Raw genomic sequence first — 22,985 nt, forward strand, 5'->3', positions numbered from 1 at the left:
GTACACCACGAGATATTTTTTATTCATTCGAAAATATGCACTCGCCAGGCAAATGGTAACAAGATAATACAATAGCTTGCCGCTTCTCGCCGAATTCTTGAAGCGTGATGTCACATGACGTCACGTGACGTAGCGCGCTTTCGTGTTCAATGACGCCGTTAGCTGTCAGCCGTCACCTTGTTATTGAGCTCCGAGCTGGCTTATTTGTTTCGTGTGTCGTATTATTTCTCAAAACGCGATCGTGATATCTACTGGCAAATGCCACTCGTATTAAAATGAAAAATAAAACGTATCATTAGTAAACGTAAAAAGCGGGCTTAGCTACACTATTTATTAACAGCAGAGAATTTGGTCGAATTTTTTTAAACCGCGCCGCATTAGGCGGATACTTAATTATTTTTTATTTTTGTATTCTTCGTCGTAATAATGTAAAACAAAATTAACGTCGTAATATCGGGAGTGCTATATAAAGTGCCGTATGATGGTATTTTAATATGGTGGATGATCATATTTTAATAAGTAACGCGATCGTAATTAATTAAAATTTTCGCGAGTGAGAGTTATAGTGCGACGAGGAGCAGCAAAGAAAAATGAATAAAAGAGGAGAAAGAAGAGGCAATAACGGAGTTAATCGTAAAGTAAACCATTTACACAATTTTATTAATTTATTACATTTATATTTTATTTTATTCGTAAAATTAATTGTTGCTTTATTTTCGCAAAAAAGATTCATTTTGCATCATTATGTTATAATATAAATAAAGTAATAAAAAGTGATATTAGAACAAAGTAAACAGAGCAATAAAATAAATTCATTATTAATTTAATTATGTCATACATTCAAATTTAATTTCGCGTAATGAGAATGATTAATGGAGGTGCAAACGAATCTCAGCGAAAAAACCTTTCAAGCTATCGCGCGCGTATTTCACCATCCTTTTTGATTTATTGCACTTTTAAAGTTTCAAAGAAAGAAGAGGAGAGAATAAAAATAAAATAAAAGTTATTATTTGCGAAAATAAATTTTACAAATTTTCTTGGAAAAGTTGATCGATTCTATGTAAGATTGTATTAAATATTAAAAAATGATTGCGCTCAGAAAATAATTTGCTCATAAAATTTATGTAGCATATAACCATCATATTATATTACACATATTATGACGTATCTATACACATGTGATAACGTTATTGATATCCTTTGTGATTGCCATTAAACGAAGATTATTATATATCAATATACCGCTATCTTTTAGCATCATTCGACATTTTTCGCTTGATCGACGACGATACTATATATAACTCTAATCTCTTCGCATTTTTCTACCGACGTTATTACATGCTTGATAGAGATTGGCAGAAACTGCAAAAGTCTTTTAAAATTATCTACCTTGACGAGATATTTCTGCTGTGCGCACTAACCTCCTTTTAAGATCACCTTCTTGACAGCCTACGACACTCTTCAACTTTAACGATTTCACGATCATTTTGGAATAAAAGCCGTATATATATTATACTTTCATAAATTTATATCTCGTAAATTCGGGAAACTCGATCACGATGCGTTCTCGCGTACAAGAGTTCAGAGATAAAGAATATAGCGTTCTTAATTCGTCGAAATATTTTTTATGTGACACACAATCATGATAAATCCAATGGGTTCGGGACTAATCAACCAGCAACGAGATAGGCGGGCAAAAACGAATGAGAGTCAGCTGCTAATTACGCGAAATGCGATTACTGCGAGATTAGCGCAACTGTGGCGAACCGCTGATACTTTCGTCGCCACTAACGAGCCTTTTTCCCTCTTTTTTTTTTTTACTCTTTTTCCCGTTGCTCCGACGAATTTTTCCGACCGACGAAAAAAGACCGGGAAAAATGTCATCGCATCGCGCGCCTTCCTCTCGCCTTTATTAAAAGATTGCATTACGAAAAACATTTTCGCGATCCCGAACGGTCTTGTACGTTTTTATTTTTATTCTTGTTTCTTTCTTCTGCAAAATTTAATTGGTTCTGACAATGAGTAATGTTATTAATTTTTTCTTTTTGTTATATTTTATATATTCTCTTGTTGAAATCTTACGCACATTAGAATCTTTTTTTAATTTAAATTTAATTTTCAATCATAAAATGAACACCTTTTTTCGGATTGCTTTACATTGTTCGAGCTATCTTGTATTTTACATTCGGAAATGTATTTCACATATTTAATATTAAATATTTATTTTTAGAATTTTTTTATATAGGTACATTCTTAATCGATAAAATCCTAGTTTTTTTCAAGAGTTTAAAATTTTAAATTAATTTTAGTAAGAGTTCTGGAAATTAAACGTAAGAAATAAGAATCCAAAGATATAAAATTCCAATTTCCCTTTTTCATTATACAGGGATTGATAACATTCGTTTTTGTTTTTAATTAGAATCGATTTTCAAGCTTTTTATATATTTCTCGGAGATTTATATTTCTCATTATTAGATCTCTTATTATATATATTATTTGTACAGCAATTTCATAAAATATAAATTTTGAATTTGTATCTATCTTTTTTCTATTTTAAAAAGCTATCTTTCGAGGAAAATGTTAGGAGAAACATGTTCCTAGGAAATATTAAGATAATGCCTCACAAACGTTCTTTTTTCGCTATTATATATATTAGAAGTGATATCAAATGATTAATGAACATCGCGTGTTATTATAATTATTCGTCAGTTGCGTGATATGAAGCTATTAGGTAATGAAATGGGTATAACGACGCGTAAAAATTAATTTAATAATATATTGCAAATGACTAATTATATGAGTGGTTCAAAAACACATTATTTGAGACATTATCTCGTCTCATTTCTTAGAAATGAGAAACGTGTCTCTTGATGTATAAATTTATTATTAATAGAAATTACGGAATATAAATATAAATAAAAGAACTGGATATTCTTATTTGTCGATATATTTTGGTCTAAAACAGCTTTATTTTATTTTTAAGTTTATTAATAAATATATTTCAGGGAAGAGCGTAGCGTAAACAAATTACGTATTAGAATTGATAGTCTTTCGGATTTAATCACTATTAATGGAAAACTGGAAATTATTTCATTTCTATCTCATATCATTTAGCGTCTGCGGCCTCTGATTGGATCGATTTGTTCTGTTTGATTTTTAATTAAACTTTATATCTCTGTGTCTCGATAACAAAAAATTTATAATCATATTATCATCTATCCATTTTTGTGAAACATATTAAAGACCTATTCGCGGTGAAATGATTAAAGGTAAAATATATATTCTGTCGCTAATTGCGATTAATGATATTCTGATTCACACAAAGAAAGAGAGAAACGGAGAGAGAAAATGAAACAGATAACATTGATAATTTTATAAATTAAAAATTTGATAATTAACTTGAAAATATGATATTGCTTTATTGCATCGATTTATTGATTATAAATATATTTTGATATATTGCGATAGAACCTTAATCGACATTTGGAAATTATTCAAAAAAACTTGCTTAAAAATCTTGTGCCGTCGGGAAGTTTTATCACGTTTAACACGTTGACTGTCCAATGAATTTTGTATGTTTTACCGCTAAAAAGAAATTGAATTTTCATCATAAGTACATAATAATAAAATATTAAAATATAAAAACTTTTATTTCTCATTATCTTATTATTGTTTAATTATAATATTTATATTAATAAAACATCAATAATATTTAATAATTAATATTAATTATTAATATTTTATTATATTAATATTTTTATTATTCTAATATTTTATTTTATATTTTTGTTCGATAACATTTATTATTGTTGCAAGCATTTTGAAAAATTGATAGCATCGATTATCAGAGACCATTATGGCAATCAACATGTTAATAATAATTGTGCTATATATATTGAAATGGTGGACGAAATTAATATTCACGAGAGATTCAGGTGGAATTAAAATTAGAGAATTTAGCACGAGCTTGTTGACGAGATTTTCGCAGAGAAGAGATTTCAATCGACGTTAAAAGAGGATTCTAATTAATCCCAGTAGCTGTTAATAGAAGTATAAAGATAGAACACTAAAAGCTCTTTACACATTGGACTATTTTAACGAAGTCTCGAATTCGAATTTAGGTAGTACCTATTATTCGCGATTTTAAACAAAGCGAATGTGACTCAAAATTGTGAGAGGAAGGGGAAATGTGCCTTAATTAAAATCACGAGTATCTACAGGATTTTTTTCCAGAAGGGAGTATAATTAGATTTTTAATTTTTTGTTCTTAATTCTTTTAAATTTTATTTTTTTTGTTATTTTTATTCTGTTATATTAAATATGTAAATAAATTCCAGTTTTTATTCAAAAGGAGAGCAAATGCTTAATTTTTTTACTGATTCCAAGGAGGGGATGCTCCTTTTGCTTCCCTCTGCTCATGATTAAAATATACGCGAATCGTCACATTACATCCTTTGGAACTTTTTTCATAATTCTCTCTCTCTCTTTCTCCCGGATAAAGCTGGCCGAGTGTTTTAATCTCGGCCTCGGTCGGATTATAAGACGCGCAATGACAACAGCGAGCGTTACAGGCTGCACGTAATCCTGTAACACTGCTGCAACCCACGTAATCCTGTATCGCGTCTCGTACCTGCGGTCCCGAGATAAGAAGAAATCAGCACCGATATTCGCAGTGGCATCACGTATCTCTCCGTCGAAGCGAAACAGCTTCCGCCCTTTCGCCACTGGGAGAAAAAAAAAAAGGATAACTGTTTCGCCGCGCGAAATGTTTCTCTCGATATGCTTCGATCACTCGTGATTACGAAATTACGCTGCACACAGGATTTCGCGAGGAGCAATGTTAAATTGATTCTCGAGCGAGGAATGCGGCCTTTTCTCTCGACGAATAATGATAGTTCCTTCTTCCGAGAGATCACCGGAAAACTATAAGTGCGAAATAGTTCGGTAAATTTAAACTTGCAGATTGACTGCAAGTCAATCAATTAATAAATATTCATTAAATTAATTTATCTTTTATTAATTTTATTAATATTTATTAATATTATATATATATAGATATTTAAATATTAATAAAAACAAATAATGTGTAATGCTCAACTCTACATTTGTATTAAAACAGTTTAAAGTCATATCTTAAAAATTTTAATAAAGCTGCAGTAGTCTTCATTACAGTTTTTATGCTAAAATTAACATTTTTTTAACTCAATTATTATGCAAATATTATTATTAAATCTCGGTCTTTTTGAAACGCAACATAATTTATAATGCTAGTAGAATTTTTTTCTGTGAAATAAATGTAATAAAATTTTTTTGTATCGCATTTTTGAAAGATTGAAAAAGTGAACGTCTTTTGATATTAATTGGGAAAATAATCGTTTTGTTCTTTTCATCAAAATATGTGTTTAAATATATGAAAAAAAGCTGTAAAAGATTGTTGGGATTGCGTCACTTCTGCAGTGCAAAGTGGTTATGGAGAGTGTGAGAATAAATTCTCTCTCTAGATACGAGACTGGGAAGAGAGCAAGCAAAGTCATAAGCATTACCCGGGGATTTGTTGCATCTTCGTTTTTTGCTCTAAGCTGTGCATAAGAACATGGCTTTCCGGCCTTTTCTCTTCCCATTACGGTGTATTAACAAGAAACGACGACAAGATTTTGTTTTTACGGATAATCTTAACGAGCTATCCTTGCCTGTAATGTCTGTAATATGTGCATTTATAATATAATAATCGCGCGATAATACATGCAAATAGAAATATAATTAATGAGATCATTAATGTCGATGCACACATAGCTTTAAATTAAATTAAGAAAGTTAACATTTATGATAATCTTCTTAATGTAAAAATAACATTATTTTATTTATTTTTGAATAGTTTATTAATAATTTAATTAAAAAATTAACTGTTTTAATAGTAGTCTAGTGTGTACCAGCACACTAGTAATATGATATAAAATAATAACCAAAAAAATGTTACACATCTATTATTTATTCAATATTAATATTAAAATCATAAAAATATCAATTAATAAATATTCATTAAATTAATTTATCTTTTATTAATTTTATTAATATTTATTAATATTATATAAATAGATATTTATATATAAATATTAATAAAAACAAATAATATGTAATGCTCAACTCTACATTTGTATTAAAACAGTTTAAAGTCATATCTTAAAAATTTTAATAAAGCTGCAGTAGTCTTCATTACAGTTTATGCTAAAATTAACATTTTTTTAACTCAATTATTATGCGATCATTATATATAGCGATGCGAATACGGACAAGTCCGATGATGAATTATTTAATTACATTGTGCGATCGATCAACCTTTTCATTACCAACGGCACCGCGTGTGCGGTTTGATGGTATGTTAGAAAGTAAAATGGATTGCGCGCCATGTGTGACGCGATCGTACTTTGTGTCGTAAATCTTCTCCATATGTTAATCGCTACGAGAAATTTCATAATGAATCACACTTTCATCAGCTGTTTGCGTCGCGCGAGCTAGTTTCTCATTTTTCTTATATGTGTCGTCATTTTGTCGTCACTGTAAGCAACAATTTCTTGCAATTGAGAGAAAGAATATCAAGTTTTTTTATTGAATAAGATATGAGGACAATTTATAAAGACAGGTCTCGATTAGAAAATATATATAATATATTAGATTATTTTATTTAGAAAAATAAATATTCAATTAGTTGTTGGATTAAAAATTTCGAAGAATTTATATAAGACAAAATTACGACTTTTAGAGCTGATTTCGAGAACTTTAATTGCGCCAGAAGCATTTTACAGTACGACCTGTTTTGCTAGTTGCACGTCGAGCGAGATTAGAGGAAAAAATATCACATCGTCGTGTTTTCTAATTCGAAACATTTTCACGTCTCTGCCTTCATCAACAGCCTCCTTTTTGTGATGCTATAGCTCGTGAAAATAAAGGAGAACGCTCGTCTCAAAGAAAAGTAAAATAATATTGAGCAGAAAAGCTCTTCTTTATGAACGTTGATTCTCAAAGTAGCATCGTGTAATGTCCCTTTTGATTCGTTACGAGTTCCAACTAATACATTTAGAGCAAATCGAATCGCATTTTGAACTTTCAGGAAATTGCAAAAATTTTGTTTAATTAAATTACTTATACATTTCTTTAATAAAAAAATGTCTGATATGAAACTTTTCTCTTTATATATAATGAAGTATCGAAATCATAACGCGAATTTAATTGAACAATAAAGTAAAATAAAAAATATAAAAATTGTATAAAAAAATATAAAATTGAAATCGGGAAGAATTATTTTTAAATATCGAAATTTACATATACAAAAATATTTGCACACATGTAAACGCGAAACAAAATATCAAAATACGTCACAATGTTATGAAAACATATAATATTACCAATGCAATATGCAACACAATACGGACATATGTATATGATGTACTCGTGAGTTATTATTTTTTTTTTTTTTTAATAAGCGCTTCATGAAACATATCGCAAACATGGTGCATGACCGTTGACGAAACTTTTCTCGTTTACATCAACGTTCCAAGCGGCAAATTGCGCGCATCTACTTGCGCTGCAAAACCACATGGCTTGGAAGATACTGAAATTTAACGACGACCATAACTACTTTTTTACGAACCACACGTGTGGTGTAATTGAGCCAGAACCTTGCTTTCATTTTCTGCAGAAAGCTTCTCATTTTTCTATTTCGTTCTCTCTCAAGTAATAATTAAGTTACTAAAATTCTAATTATATATTATAAATATATTATTAATAATATACATATATTAAATACAAATTCATTTAGATAGCTAGGAAACATTTTATCCATAAAAAAATTAGATCGATTTATTCTTTATTCTTCTTCTTTCTTCACAATCTCTTCGTTTTACTTATATATTATAAATATATTATTAATAATATACATATATTAAATACAAATTTATTTAGATAGCTAGGAAACATTTTATCCATAAAAAAATTAGATCAATTTATTCTTTATTCTTCTTCTTTCTTCACAATCTCTTCGTTTTACAAGCTCCAAATAATCACATCTCTCACATACATAAGAATGCTCATAATAGCGGAATATATCGATAGTGAAATATTAATTGCATTCTACATATTTAGGACGAGAATAATGATGATAAGTATTTAATCTCGATATTAAATATTACTGGATTTCCAAGCGTGTTTTAGAACGTTGACAGATATCCTCCGTAAACACGAGCGTATATTTCTCACGTTGTCAGCGCGGCTTGTAATTTCGCAGGAATTATATGCGTGTACGCCGTAATCGCGTGATCGTGCGAAATTTTGTACGTACCTACCGTTCATTCATTGCCCCATCGCGGTGGTGTAATAAACTTGACCGGTAATAACGTATCTTAATAATGTATTTTACCGCAACACATAGAATCCCGACGCCGGTGCATGATTTAACGCGTTCGGGCCACGCGGCCCTCTCGATCCACTCTCGTTTCCGCCGGATTCTAGCGGAGGATGGCTCGTGAGTTTCCGTCACGATTAATCTCCCCGATGGTCGCCCAGAATTAATCCGGGAAATTAGTATTCCCGTAAGTAACTGCAGTTACACGAGAAAGGGTGGCTATCGATTTAGCCCAAATCGACTCGCATGTCGAGTACACATATCTACTATATATGTAATGCTCATTATTCTCTCTGCTTGTAATCGCAAATCCGATTTTTTCTCCCGGTGGAGAAAGACAAAATATGTCAGAGAATCCTAAACGTTCTTGAGAAGTCTGTTGTTTTTCCTGTTTTATAGACAAAATGTAAGATTAGCTAAACTATAAATCTATTTACTGGCTATACGGATATATGTAATGCTCATTATTCTCTCTGCTTGTAATCGCAAATCCGATTTTTTCTCCCGGTGGAGAAAGACAAAATATGTCAGAGGATCCTAAACGTTCTTGAGAAGTCTGTTGTTTTTTCTGTTTTATCGACAAAATATGAGATTAGCTAAACTATAAATCTATTTATTGGCTATACGGATTATTTTTTACCTGAAATTAGAGCTCTTCGTTAATATTAATACTTTGATTTGTACAGGAAATAGATTTATCAATCTGTATAGTCTTATATATCGACTCGCAAATCGAGTACACATCGTCTATATGTAATGCTCATTATTCTCTCTGCTTGTAATCGCAAATCCGATTTTTTCCCAGTGGAGAAAGACAAAATATGTCAGAGGATCCTAAACATTCTTGAGAAGTTTGTTGTTTTTCCTGTTTTATAGACAAAATGTGAGATTAGCCAAACTGTAAATCTATTTATTGGCTATACGGATTATTTTTTACCTGAAATTAGAGCGCTTCGTTAATGTTAATATTTTAATTTGTACAGGAAATAGATTTATCAATCTGTATAGTCTTATATATCGACTCGCAAATCGAGTACACATCGTCTATATGTAATGCTCATTATTCTCTCTGCTTGTAATCGCAAATCCGATTTTTTCCCAGTGGAGAAAGACAAAATATGTCAGAGGATCCTAAACATTCTTGAGAAATTTGTTGTTTTTCCTGTTTTATAGACAAAATGTGAGATTAGCTAAACTATAAATCTATTTATTGGCTATACGGATTATTTTTTACCTGAAATTAATATTAATACTTTAATTTGTACAGGAAATAGATTTATCAATCTGTATAGCCTTATATATCTATAGGTTACAGAATTATGAATTCAAGAGTTCAAGAAATTAATATTAACAAAGGGCGATGCGCTCTAATTTCAGGTAAAACACAATCCGTATAGCCAATAAATAGATTCATAGTTTGTCGAACCTCACATTTTGTCGATGAAACAGAAAAAAATAACAGACTTCTCAAAGACGTTTAGGATCCCTTTAATCAATGAAACTTCTTTTTCATCTTCGATTTTTTTTTCATATCACCCCTTGTTATTTGCTATATCATCATGTTATTCCTTGTTATTTGTTACTATACGTAGTGTACGTAAATAACAAGCGCATATTATATGTAAGGAAAAGTCATCGTAAGAGCGAGATATTTCCTTATAGCCTCATGAATTATCGTACATCGATATTGCAAAGATAGACGATGTATCTATCTCGAAAACCTCTCGCGCATTCTATGCATAGAAAATTCGACCTTCCGCGCAGCTGCATTCAACGTAACATAGTTATTGCGCGCGAGGGATATCTTTGCGAGAGGAACTGTCGTTTCCTTTTGTGAGGGACCTTTGTTTTCTCTCTCTCTCTCTCTCTCTCTATTTCTCTTTGTCGTTCGTCTTGTGGAAAGTCTGCTCCACATTGACCCTTCTCAATTTCATGACGGCAGTCTCTTCTGTACGTTCAATAGCCTTCGGGAGAAAAGAGAGAAGCGTGGTGCGTTTTCCAGCGAATCGTCTCCACGGACGAGTAGTCGTATTTCCGCGGCTATCTCCCTGGCCAGCAGCCAATTCCGCCGACTTTCCCGCGTTGCGGAACGGCCAGTTAAGGAGATCATCGCCGCTCGGAATCGACTTCTCGCCCGAATGCGGCCGCGTATCACTTTTCAATAAATGATATGAAGAAAAAACTATGAAGTCACCAGATGATAATTAAAAAATGGTAATAATTCAATCGACCAATTCTGGCAAATATGTAAATTTATTTAATTTTCACAACGTTTCGGTCCTTATCAAGTGCTATAATATAATATTAATTATTAGAAAAATAAATATAAAAATAATAAAATATATATAGAAACATTCACACGTTAATACGCAACCATACCTATGTTCTTAAATCAAAGTAAATCACAACTTTTTTAAAAAATAAAAATTCGATCTTGGAATATGACATCATATAATAACATGATAGTATAAAACGAAATAACTATGATATCGTGTCGATTTCGAGCTCCTTATATATTTATTTTTTTAATAGTTAATATTATATTATAGCACTTGATAAGGGTCGAAACGTTGTGAAAATTAAATAAATTTACATATTTGCCAGAATTGGTCGATTAAATTATTATTGTACTTTTCAATAAGTTTTCCGCGCGAAAAGTCCGCTATCGAGCGACTGTACATACATAAAAAATATCTCATTTTACGCGTGAACATCTGATTATTTCGAAAAAATCATTATCTACTTTCGGGTTATAAATAGCGATAATTAAAACTCCGTTCTAGGCTCTAGGCTCGGCAGTAGTTACGGATTCTAGAAGTCAGACCTAGAAGAAACGTTGAGACGCCGTCGACGAGGAACCTCGTAGCCCTTTCAATCTCGTAATTACGTCATTGACCTCGCCATTCACTCTCAAATGTCAAAGAGAAGAGAGGGATGAGAGAAAAGGTGAGCGAATGGAAAGAAAGAAACCGGATAAAAAGCTGAAAGCTCTTGCACGCGTGTAATGGACGGTCCTCATTTTCTTCCGGATTTGCGGGGTTTTGTACGTAAAGTGTTCCAATTATTAGAAAAATTAATTGGATAAATAGAGAGGTATTAAAAATTCATCCCGCTTATAAAGCGTTATTAACATAGAAAATGAGCGTAATATACATTATTTATTTTATATTAATTGCCAATGTAATTTTAGGAGCCCTTTCTTCCGGATTTGCGGGGTTTTGTACGTAAAGTGTTCCAATTATTAGAAAAATTAATTGGATAAATAGAGAGGTATTAAAAATTCATCCCGCTTATAAAGCGTTATTAACATAGAAAATGAGCGTAATATACATTATTTATTTTATATTAATTACCAATGTAATTTAAGCACGTTTTCTCTCTTTCACTCTCGCTTTGCTTCATATGTCGTGTTGTCTCTTCTCGATCTTTTTATTTTTCAAAAGGGCGGATTATACGAGTAAATTAAGCCGGTCCCGGGAAAACACAAGAGAGTTACAGGTTTGAACTTTCGGGAGTTTCGTAACGAATGTTGTTTAGTAGACAAATTTCAAGCTCGTCTCTACATGTATGTTCCTAATTGCTAGGAAAACAATCGGTCGTTAGAGCGTCGTTCTAGGTTGCTTGCGAAAAAGTTTCACGCGAGTGTTGCGGAAGCTTCCGAACTTTCCGACATATTGCGAGCGAACGGAACTTTTCTCGCTTATCTACATTTTGATACGCGGATGTATTTCGTATCCGATGATCCCTTCGCTCAAGTGTCCATTTCGGGGAGGCGGTAAAAATCTCGGGATATAATCCGCGTGCAGAAACCGCGTAGAACTGGCTCAAGAACTCGTTTTATTTCGTGTTTAGCATAAGTATAGCGCATTGCTTGAATAGAAAAGAAGAAAATAAATTTCTTGAAAACTCTCAAGTCCACTTGCCTGATAATGAGTGAAGAAAATTTTCGAAAGAAAGGTCAGCTCTTTTCCACATAACTCATTATATATCTATAATATATTATAAGAATAATATAATATATTATAATATTATAATATATTATAAGAATAATATAATATATTATAATATTAAAATATATTATAAGATATGAGATTCGAATTCGTCGGATATACGTATTGAAGATTTTTATAAATGTACGCGACGTTTTGAAGCCACTAGACATATATCTTTGATCGCGATCTCGAAATAGGAATTATTAAATTTGAGAGAAGAGTCGAGAGCTCTGATTTCAAACGGACGAAATATTCGATGGTTACTTTGCCAGTCCTTCGACGAAGGAAAAAATTCCGGATTCCAGAAAGCGATCTCTCTTTAACTACCAATTTCGCAGTGCGGAGCGGTAGGAAGAACGACGTACGATAGTTGTAAAAAAGAGTAGAGTAGTTGAAACCCGCATGGGGAGAATCGACGGAGAATCTCTCTCTTTCTCTCTGCGCAAATACGGCGCGGATCAGATGATCGTAAAATGTGCTTGCGCGGATATGCGGAGTCTTCCGCCGTTAAAAACTACAACCGACGAGCGGTCGATCCGCGAGATTGCAAAAACTCAACCTTATTCGCGAGTTTGTATTATTCCGAGAAATCCACAACGGAGAGAAAGGAAGGAAATTAATAAGCGGTTATTATAATATATTTTATGACGATCTAGAGAATACGAAAATTCTTCTCGATCCTGAAGAAAACAAAAATAACAACGAGACTAAAAACGTTCATTATTAAATATAATTATAATTTTTTTAATCTGTATACATTGTATAATTTTTGTTTTAATTTTTGGATGCGTTTTATAAAAAATTTAATATACCGCGTAATGTCAAGTATGAAATTTTTTAATGACAAATATTTGGTCACAGAAGAAAGGAGGAAAATGCTGTCGCTCGCACACACGTTTCACTTCTTGCGCCATTTTCGCGTCAGATGCGATACGGATATCGCCATTTTTACGATGTCTTCGAAATATCAGGGGCTGTTGATGACTGGACATTTCGCGTTATTGAGGACAAGCAAAAAGGGTCAGTTTGCCCCCATTTTAAGGAAATGTCGCGCAATGACCATCCTACCAGGCCATTTCAAGACATTCGATAGTCCTCTCAAGTTTCAAGTACGATTCGCATGAGAGGCATAATAGTTATACGGTGTCGTCGAGACTTTGATTGTATTCTTGAAAGATTTTTGAAGCGCAGCGAGAGAGATTTCTGTCAAAATACATTAACGATATCATATTTTTCAATCACGAATAAACGTAAAAAGCTTATATGTTAAAATATATATTTTTCTTTTAGAACGAAATCAATTATGTAAAGATTTTTATTAATTTATCATTATCTATATTGAATTTATACAAATTCTGTGAGCTGATTCTTTTATAATTTTTTAATTTAAAATCAATCTGCTTTCAAGAATTATTTAACAAGATATAAAAAGTTCCAATTCTCTAAAATAAATTCTAAATAAAATATAATATCGAATTAATTAAACTAATTGATGATCATTCTAAGTTGAAAGTTCGAGAGTAGTCTGCAATCTCTGGACAGCATTTGCTGTATTCTCGGATTCGGAAAGTTCTATGTACATAGCGTACTCGTATAACTGCCGTTCTCCAAGAAAGTCCCTTCGGCTACGAGGAAGCCGTCGATGATCTTCTTAACTGGCCATTCGATGGCGCGAAAAGGGCCATAGGAATTCGAACGAGGCACGGTAATAGCTCGTAATTCGCGCGAATACGAAAATGAGAATGGCGAGGAAAGCATTTCCATTCGATTGAATTCCATAAAAGGGACGCTTCCATTTTTTCGCTCTTTTAATTCCTCTCATTAAATTAATACACGTATTTTAGATTTAGAGGTATTGAAGATATATGACATTTTTCTTACATTTTATCGTCGAATTCTTATATGGTTTGAGTTTTGAAATCGTTATGGAGATTCTAGTGATTAAAATACTGGGATTCGTATATAACATCGGTTTTTTAGTAAGATCTTTAAATGTCGTATAATTACATCGTCGCTTTATTGAATTCTGTGATTAGCTCCTCGATATTTTAGCTCTTTGAATATCTAGATTTTCCTAAAATTATGACATTCAATAATTTTTGAGATCAAGTGTTAACCAAGAGTTTTAAGTATTATACTGTAATATTATTAGTTTTTTACGTATCTTCGAGATATTACATTACATTATCTTTAAATGTCGTATAATTACATCGTCGCTTTATTGAATTCTGTGATTAGCTCCTCGATATTTTAGCTCTTTGAATATCTACATTTTCCTAAAATTATGGCATTCAATAATTTTTGAGATCAAGTGTTAACCAAGTGTTCCAAGTATTATGCTAATATTTTATTAGTTTTTAACATTACTCAACCTTCCTGCTTGTAAATGCAGCCGCGTTTAGAATGCAATTAATATGTATATATTGCTCTGAATATATAATACCTTGAAAAAAAATATATATATATATATATATATGTATGTATATATACAGAAATATATGTACATATATTTTACATTCAAATATATATATATGTATATATTCACAATATATTTAAGCAGGTTGCTCAAACGGCTTACGGAATATATATGAGGATATCGTGAAATTGAAAGAATTATCGTCCTGGATTCTTCGATACTTTGGCTCGGTTGGCCTCGGGCGCCGAAACGGGCGGAAAAATATCAGGCCAGTCCCTGTACGTGAGAGTGTTTCATTGTGCTCGACCGTGGGTCAACATTGTTTTCGGAAGATTGAGAAGGGTCAGCGATGTTTGTACAGCGGAAAGACGAGAGAACGACGTTCTCTCTTCTTGCTGAAGAATGTGGACGGAATTTCAAACGCGGGATTGTTGTTAATAACGATCTGGAATAACGCGTACCTTTCAATCTGCTATTTTTAGCGATATCAATTGAGAACTTGTCATCGTTTATACATGTTTTTTCATCAACTTCGCTATTTAGCGTTCCATTATATTCACTTTACTTTGAGATGATACAAATTTCTGCCTGATTTCACGCGAGTATTAGAAACGTCACATTAATATTATTTTCATTAATTTTCTAATAGTGTTCTTTCTAATAATTTTTTACGATATTGAGGAATATTGATATATATACATTTTGCAGTTTATATAATCATTTAATCATAATTTATAATTCATAAAATATTTATTGGTATTATTTGCATTTAATTTTTTGGTATGCAATTGTTGGAAATATCCGCTAGTTTGTAGTTCTGGTGGTTAAACTTTCGAGATATTTTCGATTGTAAGCAGTAAGACAGGATTCTTATTAGAACGACTGTAGTCTAGCAAAGAGCTAATAAAACAGTAGACACTTATCCTGATTGAAATATCAGCCAATTCCCTTCCTCCGTTTCGATTCATCGACCTTCCATCGAGAGAACCAACCTTAGAGGATATAGGTATTCTGAACGCGGAATAGCTATATCCTTCAAGGATATCGTACAAGCCGCTTAATGAAACAACTTCTCTCTCTCTCTCTCTCAAATTATTATCCTTCAATTCATCTGCGTTCGGACTGTTGATTGTCCTTATAAATTTTCAGACTTAATATTCTTGAAACTATTTAATTCTTTTTAAATTAATTCTTCGTATTAATTTTCACCGTATCGTATCATCTTTTAAAAATTCATCTATATATATTTTCGAAAATTGCAATACTATAAAATTTACTTCAAATTGTAAAACTAAAATAATTTTGTCATGTTTCTCGATACTAGAAAGTGTGTTTTTTTAAAAATTGTAGTCGATTATGCTTTTAAAAGAATTCGGATTTATTGCCTATTGGTTGCATGTCTAGGATAAACGATTTATAAACCAGAAAACGATCGCATGTGTATAGAACGGGCGATGATAGGATCGAGATACTATCGATACTTCTGGGTTCGGAAATGGATAAAGACTCGAGTGCGAAACTTAAGCGCGGCGTAATCCATTTTTTGCCAGCATTGTAAACGCTCGGTGCAACTCGTCGAGAGCTCATTCTTTTTTTCTTCCGATTTACGACCCGTGAAGTACGTACACTCGCGTTGCTCGTAAATCTGCGCGGTAGCGTGAGGAGGGTGAAAAATAAGGGGTGCGAGAAACCTGTGGCACAGGGAAGGAAAATAACGAAACGAACAGACACATCACTGACATCCGGTAAGGTTTCCCTTTCGCTCGGCAAACCCCCTTTGAGGGATGCGTCGTGGGGATAATTGCGACGAGGCAAAACTCGACGCGAAGAGACACAAGTTTGAGATGCATATTTACACAGTAGGGACATTTGTTTTCTTGTCAAAATTGGTCCCCGTGAACATTTTGAAATATTTAACACGCATTTAAGTGTTAATTTAATATATTGCTGCTGTGTGTTAATTGAATTTAAATGTAAATTATTAACACAATTGAAAAGAAGATGTAAAAATAACACACACAATGTGTATTTATTTTTAATTTTACACAATAAATATGTTCGGTTTTATTAGCGACAGATTCATCTGTTCAAATTTACAGAAAATATTGATTTTTATTTTATAATATAAGTGGGGATGATAAAATCTAAAATTAACATATTTTTTTAATTAATTTTTACATTAAAACTATGTTAATTTTACACAGAATTCATTTTAAATTACTTGAAGTTTTACATTTATTTTGTGTTGAAATATTAATATTTGTGTCTCCATTTAACATATCCATATTATGCTAAATTAATACAAAAATTTCTGTGAATCGTTTGAGGCATGTGATATCTGTTAAATTTAGCACAAATTTTTCTGTGTAACAGTTAAGTACTTAAGTCCCTCGGTCGTTCGCTTGCCTGCGAATCGAGATTATCATTACGCGTATCGTTGAAAAAGGATATTAGCAGGATTAATGAATTTTATTTCCGCACACTGAAAAAAATTATTGAATTCGAATTAATATTTATTTCAATACTGCCTAATAAATCATTTATTTGAAATAAATAAATATTAATTTGACGTGAAAAATATTTATTTAAACAAGAAAATCCTTTTCAAAACAGATAAATTTATTTGTTTCAAACAAATAATTTATTAGGCAGTATTTAAATAAATATTTATTAATTTAATAATTTTTTAGTGCAGCTTAAGAATTTCTCTAGAATTGCAAGAACGCTCGACATTTTTTGACATTTACGCTGTAAATTTATTTATTTCTCCCGACGACCTGATTATCGCGATTTAATCTATATTTAATTTCGGTAAACATCTAAAAATCTTTCGGCAAGAAGAGATCAACCTTATTGCGATGGGAATCGGCAATTCTGAAAGGGTCGAACGACTCGATGAGAATCTCCTCGGTGCGTATACGCGATGAGAGGAACTAAAGGACTCTCCATTCATCCCCTCGAATGGAGCGCCGCAAGATGGAAAAACTTAGATTACTGCATTTATCTTCACCTCTCGCGGTTCGTCTGCCCTTCGTTTTTCTGTTCTCCTTCGTATTCGATACGCGCAACCCCGTTTTCGGATCGCATTCGACGACGTATATACGTTCGACTACCTTGCAAGTTTCTCAGACTATCAACTGTTCAGCGGACTCTCGAGGATATGATGTGTAGGACACGGAAACGTAAAGTTATCCCTCGAGAGAGGAATCTGCGTGTGATTAAAAGATGGCTAAAGCGGCATTTTCGTCGAAAACTGGCTCTTCGTGCGAAACATTTAAGCAACAAGTGTCACATTTCTCTCGGAACTATACACTATATTTTATGATACTAATTTGATTGCGCAAAATTTTAATGTAGCTCTTTTCGATGATTTACTCTTCCGGAATCTTTTTCTCTTTAAAAGATGAAGAATCGAAGATTATAATTCTATCACTTCGACATAAACTATGTCGTACATATTTTTGCTCATTATATTACAAGTTTTAGACTACTCAGATAAAATTATTGAATTTGTTTAATTTATACAATCGGCAACATTAAAGAAGCTTCGTCATTTCTCGTCCAATTATTCAGAATACATGCATTTACGACTCGCGGGATGACCTCAGACATGAATATAATCTTATTCAACGATCTCATTGCATAAAAAGCACCTAGGACTCTACAATTTCTCCCTCGTGTGACGCAAAACTCGACATTATCGCGGTAATTTTTCCTTTTTCGCGCAAAGATGTATATCGGGCATTTTGCAACCTCTTTTTCTCTCTTGCTCTCGATCTCAGTCTCTCTTTTTAATTTTCCCACGAATCTTTCGCGGTGAAAAATGGAACGTATTCGTCAACATTCATTTCTGCGGCTGGTGTAAATTTACCGCAGCCGGTGCCGGACGTTCAGAGACGTGCTCGGCGTTAAAAAAAAAAAGAGAAAAAAAAAACTCATTGTAAACCTCGACGCGGAAAAGTTGGCCAAACGCGCGACGCTAATCGGTGACGCGTAGCGAATATTTTCAACGCAATCTGGTGTTGTTGCTGTTCCTGCTGCTATTTCTCGCGCATCTCTCCGTTTATTGTTAAAATGTAAACGATTGCACAATTCGATATAATCGGCGTTTCCACGTACGTAGAAACGCAACGCGACGACGTTTTACGTACTACTCGCGTAAACCGCAATCTTATTTATCGGCCTCGTAGAGGAAGAACTGTCACGTGCATCGATCAAACTCGTACGGCACGCAGTGAAATTGTCGCGTCGCGCGCCATAAAAATACTGGAAAAAAGGGCTCTCTGGAGAAAAACACTCGGATTTTCCGCATCGTCGTCGACGCCTCTCATTCTTGTCGCTCTCCGTTAAATCTCGTCGACTGCAATCTCGCCGATCCGTTGCGATCTACGCCCATCCTATCGATGGGAATTCCATTTTTAACGACCACATGTATTTGCGAGTATTCATTCTGTATTCTGAAATTTTTCGTTCTCCGATATGTGTTCTAAGAGCCTTGAAAATAATTTATTTTCGAATGCATTTGGATAATCCAGATGAAATATTGTATATCGCTCCATAACATTCTATTTCTCTCGTAATATTTTAGAGATCAATTCTGGAATATAGCTGTTTTTAAGCCAGTTAATAATTTTTTTAAATATCAATTTTAAGAGCAATAATTTTAAGAAGAAATAATAATTATATTATCAGCGTTCTTTAACGAATCTAACGTGAAAGCGTGAGAAAATATAAACTTGTTTTTAACAATATTGTGTATCGCTCTATAACATTCTATTTCTCTCATAATATTTTAGAGATCAATTCTGGAATATAGCTGTTTTTTAAACCACTTAATAATTTTTTTAAATATCAATTTTAAGAGCAATAATTTTAAGAAGAAATAATAATTATATTATCAGCGTTCTTTAACGAATCTAACGTGAAAGCGTGAGAAAATATAAACTTGTTTTTAACAATATTGTGTATCGCTCTATAACATTCTATTTCTCTCGTAATATTTTAGAGATCAATTCTGGAATATAGCTGTTTTTAAGCCACTTAATAATTTTTTTAAATATCAATTTTAAGAGCAATAATTTTAAGAAGAAATAATAATTATATTATCAGCGTTCTTTAACGAATCTAACGTGAAAGCGTGAGAAAATATAAACTTGTTTTTAGCAATATTGTGTATCGCTCTATAACATTCTATTTCTCTCATAATATTTTAGAGATCAATTCTGGAATATAGCTGTTTTTTAAACCACTTAATAATTTTTTTAAATGTCAATTTTAAGAGCAATAATTTTAAGAAGAAATAATAATTATATTATCAGCGTTCTTTAACGAATCTAACGTGAAAGCGTGAGAAAATATAAACTTGTTTTTAGCAATATTGTGTATCGCTCTATAACATTCTATTTCTCTCGTAATATTTTAGAGATCAATTCTGGAATATAGCTGTTTTTAAACCACTTAATAATTTTTTTAAATATCAATTTTAAGAGCAATAATTTTAAGAAGAAATAATAATTATATTATCAGCGTTCTTTAACGAATCTAACGTGAAAGCGTGAGAAAATATAAACTTGTTTTTAGCAATATTGTGTATCGCTCTATAACATTCTATTTCTCTCGTAATATTTTAGAGATCAATTCTGGAATATAGCTGTTTTTAAGCCACTTAATAATTTTTTTAAATATCAATTTTAAGAGCAATAATTTTAAGAAGAAATAATAATTATATTATCAGCGTTTTTTAACGAATCTAACGTGAAAGCGTGAGAAAATATAAACTTGTTTTTAACAATATTGTGTATCGCTCTATATAACATTCTATTTCTCTCGTAATATTTTAGAGATCAATTCTGGAATATAGCTGTTTTTAAGCCACTTAATAATTTTTTTAAATATCAATTTTAAGAGCAATAATTTTAAGAAGAAATAATAATTATATTATCAGCGTTCTTTAACGAATCTAACGTGAAAGCGTGAGAAAATATAAACTTGTTTTTAACAATATTGTGTATCGCTCTATAACATTCTATTTCTCTCGTAATATTTTAGAGATCAATTCTGGAATATAGCTGTTTTTAAACTACTTAATAATTTTTTTAAATATCAATTTTAAGAGCAATAATTTTAAGAAGAAATAATAATTATATTATCAGCGTTCTTTAACGAATCTAACGTGAAAGCGTGAGAAAATATAAACTTGTTTTTAGCAATATTGTGTATCGCTCTATAACATTCTATTTCTCTCATAATATTTTAGAGATCAATTCTGGAATATAGCTGTTTTTTAAACCACTTAATAATTTTTTTAAATGTCAATTTTAAGAGCAATAATTTTAAGAAGAAATAATAATTTATTATCAGCGTTCTCTCTAAATTTCTTGGAGTGAAAACTGAACAATCTCATTATTAAAAGAGTGGAATTTTACTCCAAAAGAGTGAGATTCCACTCTTTTGGAACGAGATTGTTCAGTTTTCACTCCAAGAAATTTAAAGAGTTATTTAGCGAATTTAACGCGAAAGCGTGAAAAAATATAAACTTGTTATATGTTTCCTTCTTTATCGGAACATGAAATATGTATGTTAATCCGATTTCCCGATCATAACAATATACAAACTTACGGTTAAATCAGCCCTTGCACTTTATTCGAACGCAGATTATATCGCGTGCGCAATTTCGAGTCCGTGTAATATTTCGAGGAGATTTGATGCAGTAACGGTAAGTTGGCTGACGCCATTTCGGATTTCGAAGACGCTCGGCGGAAACTTAGTGCTGGTAATGAAGCTTCGTGGATCCCGCGAGAGTTCCCTAAAGTCTGACCAAGACGTATTAATGCGAGGGAACTTGGACTTTAACCCGAACCCTGTATCCGCCACTTGAGTATAGCGGTCACGGATCAAGGCAACTTACATCGATCCGCAATTACTTATAGTATAAGTAATACAGTGGCAAACACGCGGAACTTGTTGTTGACGAAAAGATCTCGCGACCTGCAGGGTTCCAGGACGTGGATTTGATGGAACAAAAAAAAATGAAGGCAAAGAGGAGAATATCTTGCCGCAAATTTTTGCATTACGCTCTGTTTTTAAGAGTCGGTTCTCCTTTGTGCCCGGGAAGCAGCTTTTATGATTTTGCAAATGAAATGCGAGAGAAATAACGTTTCGCAGATAACATGAAATAGGAATAATGTGAAGGGGAATAAAACATGAGGACGAACGGAAAACGTAAAGTAAAAATTTTTTTCAGGAGAAGGCGCACGGGGAATTACATTTCTGAAAATGTCAAAACTGAAATGACTGTTGCGAATAAAATTTCAAATGCAAAATGACTGATTACGTCGCAGTCATGCAATTTTCAAGTATTAACCTTTCTTTGTCATATCGACATTTATGGTAAACGAATATACCTAACTTATATTCAAATTTATATATTATCACACATCGCCCTATATCATCTTACGAAATTATCTAATAATTATTATCATTAATCGAAATGCTATTAAAATTACATCAGTAATTAGGCAATTATCCGTTTGCTAATATCTCTGTTTATTCACACAAATTTAGTTTAGGGGAGGAAAGGGATCGAAGAGAGTTGTTGCACGAGGGTACAGTCGAAGGGAAAACCTCGGTTAACCGGAAGCTTAAAAGCGAAAACCGACCGTAAAAAAAACGGTACACGATTTTACGAGCACTTACGCGTTAAGCGTCATTTCGCGTATATGAAACGTAGTTTAAGGAGGTACGTACGTCGCCGACATCGCGTCGTAATGCAAGACTGAGAGAAGAAGCGACGACGTCTCCAACCTGACTTTAAAAGAAAAACACTCGGTATCGATCGCAAGGATTTTATGCCGTGCCGTGCGTAAAAAAAAAGTATAATGACACGATTCTGTAGAAACAAGAGGATGCGGTCGGATAAGAAAAAACAATTATTTACGAGCAGCTGAGGATCCAACGATTTAAAGATACCAAACTAACGCCTCGCGATTAAACGGATTTAAAGAGATGTCCAAATATGCAAAGTCGAAATTTGCAAATTCAGTATTGAGATAAGTATAGGAAAAGTCGAGCCACGAGAAAACACAAATACCGCAGAAATGAGACGTGGAAAAACGGAGCGGAACACAAAGAACGTAAACTTTGAGTTTCTTGCGGTAGCCATCGCGAAATTCTTGTTTGA

General features: G+C 32.5%; 1 long non-coding RNA gene across 3 annotated transcripts in view; it reads left to right on the plus strand.

Annotated features, from left to right (window-relative positions):
• Nucleotides 1-203: 203 nt before the first annotated feature.
• Nucleotides 204-22,985, plus strand: part of LOC114945987 (uncharacterized) — a 141,847-nt gene continuing 119,065 nt past the window's right edge. For all 3 annotated transcript variants that reach the window (XR_014924475.1, XR_014924474.1, XR_014924473.1), the window contains exon 1: nt 204-638. This is a non-coding gene — a long non-coding RNA (uncharacterized LOC114945987). The remainder of the gene's footprint in view (nt 639-22,985) is intronic.

This window comes from Nylanderia fulva, unplaced genomic scaffold (assembly GCF_048542155.1).
Source record: "Nylanderia fulva isolate GAGA-0341 unplaced genomic scaffold, ASM4854215v1 Scaffold18, whole genome shotgun sequence".
NCBI classification, from domain to species: Eukaryota; Metazoa; Arthropoda; class Insecta; order Hymenoptera; family Formicidae; genus Nylanderia; species Nylanderia fulva.